Source organism: Poeciliopsis prolifica, unplaced genomic scaffold (genome assembly GCF_027474105.1).
Source record: "Poeciliopsis prolifica strain line A6 unplaced genomic scaffold, Auburn_PproV2 SCAFFOLD167, whole genome shotgun sequence".
NCBI classification, from domain to species: domain Eukaryota; kingdom Metazoa; phylum Chordata; class Actinopteri; order Cyprinodontiformes; family Poeciliidae; genus Poeciliopsis; species Poeciliopsis prolifica.
Window position 1 is genome coordinate 294,120 of NW_026562542.1, and position 3,972 is coordinate 298,091.

Sequence of the window (3,972 nt, forward strand, 5' to 3'; positions counted from 1 at the left end):
TATTATATTATTAAAGTTTATCTTAGAAGATTACTGGTAAATACAATTTGTTTATTTAACTTGTTTGAAACATGCTTCTTATTTCATAAAAACAATGATTTTTTTTTTTATCAGCACTTTTTCTCTTTTAGCTATTTAGAGCAGATTGATAAAATAGCAATATGCCTGAAAATTACATCCTTACTTTCATCAGCTAGTTTTTCAAAGTTGGTCTGTGAAGGCCTGAAAAAACTAAGTCTGTATTATTGCGTTTGACCACTTGAGGGCAGTAATATCTCGTCAGTTTGAAATTCCTTCAATGTCATTGAAAGATGTATTTTGTTTCTTGCATATCAAATTGTCCTTGAAAAGGTCATATGATTGTTTTTAGGAAAGAAAATGGTGCACCAAAATTTATTCAGCTTACCGAACGCAAGTGACAAAAGGCCAAACAGCACATGCATCTATAAGTCCGTCCGACTGTACGTCCATCCATCAGTCTGTCTATCTAAATTCCAAAGGAGCATAACATACACAATATTGTGTGTGTTATGGTATCCACACATTTTATTGTGCTGTGACTCATGTCACTGTCACACTTTGGTATCAATTTGAGTCAGATTTAGTTGCCAAGAAAAATAAGCACTTGCCTTCCTGGGAAGTCTCTCTCAAGGTCACCTTAACAAACCTGTTTCTGGAGGTAAAGTCAAAGTATTTTATGTAAACTATCTCAATGTGGGATGCTATCAGTTAAATTACATTTTCCCTACTACCTTATAAGGTGCCAGTGTTGTCAGCTGGAATCACAAACATGGTAGGGTGAAAACAGGATGTGATGTGGAACAACTAGTGAGAACCACTTTATGTGATGTTGAGAATTCACCTGTTTAGCAATACATTTTCAACAAATCTGCCCAATATATGATTGTATGTAAAATGTTACCCGATTGTAGCAAAAATTGGGATGAACAGCTTTTTAAAGCTTTTACATAATGGATCAGCTCACATATTACGCCGTCTGTTGAAGGAAAAGAACAATATTTTTTGTTCTTTTTATTTATTGTGATTATTTGAGGATTAAAAACAATAATATTCATTTACAATATTCTTTGGCTTATTTATTTACTTAGTTTTTTTTTTTTTTATCAAAATTTTAACTTATGTAAAATTCTCAAGCATAAAAAACTCATTGACTCAACTCCAAAGTCATTTCAGGCACAAGAGATGTCGAACAGTTATTTCGACATCCCCACTGCACGTTTTTTGTTGTTGTTTTTTTTTGTCAAAAAGTGCAGTGAAAACCTTGCTAAACTGTAATGTAAATAAGCTCTATGAATCATTGGCTAGACCAGACCCACTCTTCATTCTTTTCCCCTACAGCTTGTTCTGTACCCAGGCAGGTTATTGATGAGTTCTGTTATTACTTATCTATAAAACTGAGCTGCACAAAACTTGTTTTTCCTTGTCAATATGGACAAGTAGCAGTGTCCATAGTCTAAGGGTCGGACAGGAAATTTGTCTTTCAGATAGACAACAGATACTGCGGGCTTAAACTGAGGCTGACAGCGTTTCTGGAGCCTTCTTCTACAAATCTGATGAGAACTGATAAAAAGACTTGTCTCTTTCAGGCTTCCCAGAGAGTAGATTTATTTAATTTCAAAGACAACTCACAGGACTTATTTGATGGATAAAGCCTTTCTGACACCACAAGATAAAACGTGAACGATAGGAACCATTTTGTTATGTCACTAATTTGAATTTTCCAGTTTTAACAGAGCCCTAAAAAAGTGAGAAGTAGGTAACAAACTTGCTACTGATCTTTTTTGTGGGAACTGACTCATTATTTAATAAGCCCATTCATGAGTTCATTCAGCGGTGCCATTCATTCAAATGGTATTCAAAAAGTAATGGTAATTTAATGGAAATCTTGCTTGTTGCCTTAATAAAATTTTACACTTGAAGTGGTAAATTTGCAAATCAAATCAGACTTCAGAACTGCAGCTGCCTGTTGGGGCAAGAACTTATTTTATGACATTTGTTCAGATCACCTGTAGAATTGCAATCCAGTTACCAGGAGTGTCATGGTTAAGTAAAAAAAGACAAAACGAAAAAATACAACAACATTTTAGACAGTCATTTTAGGACAATGTTGCTTTGCAGAAACATTTGATAGAAACACAAATACAAGAAAAGCAATCACTATATGTATAAAGCGTATTGTAGGCACAAAATGTGACCGATATCAAATATTTTTGTTTTAAGAAAAAGACAAACAACCCCCCACCCCCACCAAAAAGAATTAAGTAAATAAATATAGTAGGACAAACATCTTTATTTTCTTATTAAAAATGTACTAAGGATATGAATGTGAGTTTTTGTTGTTGTTGTTGTTTGTCCCAGGGTCTTGGCTCAGTAATGACCTTGCAAATTGCCTAGTGTGTAATCTGACTCTCACCTTATAAAAGTTGGGTAAAGTCCATCTCCCTCAACTACAAAAAGTGATCCTGAAAATAAAAGGAATTCACTAATACAATTCAGTGATACACTAATTATTTTATGCACACTATGGTGTTAAATATCAATTTATGATAGTCTGACATTAAATGGATAGATATAATTCAGTCTCGAGAAAGAAAGAAATTAAAAAAAATGAATAGTTCAAGATATGAAATACTCCCATCTATTATTTGTATGCATTAAGTTGCCATCGTAGTGTCGATTCAACGTGATCAATTTATCAAATAATTAGATACTATTATGAAATGGAAATAAATAAATAAATGAACACGAGCCCTCAAAATAATTTATCTAACAATAAATAAATACCTTTGTATTTGTTAAATGATAGTGTATCAGTTAAACAACCTAGTGAGTATTTTATACATTGTTAATATTAACAGTGTTTTGTCTTAAAAAAAACAGATCAGATCATGAACGCTATCTGAGGTGGGCATGACGCAAGATACAACCCAACGAACAGCAATCGCGTCGTGGACAGAGAAAGTAGGACGTCCGGTTTGTTCAACCAATGAGCAGATTCCACATGCGGACACTGAACTCCGCATACGACGAAGAAACGCGATTGGTGCTGATCACAACCCTGGTGATTCCGCAACGCACAGTCTGGTAGCGGACGAGAGCAGCCAAGCCGCAACTCAAACACATGTTTAAATGAGCCATTTAGAAAGACTGTTTTAGGATTTACCGACTTTAAAACGAGCGGGCGAGAGTGATAGTCATTAACTGGTCTGGTGCTGATATGGATTCTTGTTAAACGGTATCACCAAAAAGCTAGCGGAACACTGCCGGCGAATTCAAGCCGAGGCAACGTAGCTTTAGCTTGTTAGCTTCTGGTTAGCAAAGCGAGCCGCTAAATCGTTCACTCTCGGCGTACACCTGCGTCCCACGCTGTCCTGTGTACAACTACCTGACAGCTTACGCTCCTCACTGTGGACGTTCGCTCCAGTATTTCTCTCCGTACTCGTTTTTTCTTTGAAACGCGTGTGGGAACACCGGTGGAGGAACAGGACTGAGCCTGGTTAAAGGTTAGGAGCAGCGGGAACAAACTGTGTCCTCAAGTGGCCGTTCACCATGGACAACGCACACACGAAGACGGTGGAGGAAGTTTTCAGCTTTTTCAACGTAAATGAGAGCACAGGTCTGAGTTTAGACGAGGTAAAGAAACAACGGGAGCGATTTGGACCTAACGGTAAGGAGCTAAGCGTCATGTGTTCGTTGGAAAACAAGAACAGGCGAATTACCCGGCTCATGTGTGGGCCATAATGTAATGACAAGTCAAAAAAAAGGAAGCTTGTTGATGTCACAGTGTGATGTTGAAATATTGTAAAACGTTAATGTATTGGCAATAAATTGATTTGCTGATATTAATGTGAAGCGCTATCAACACACTTAATACCGCGCAACAAGTAATCAAATTTAGCTAATTGCCTTTCCTTCTTCCCTTGTGGCGTCGATGGGATGGATGTTCTGCAG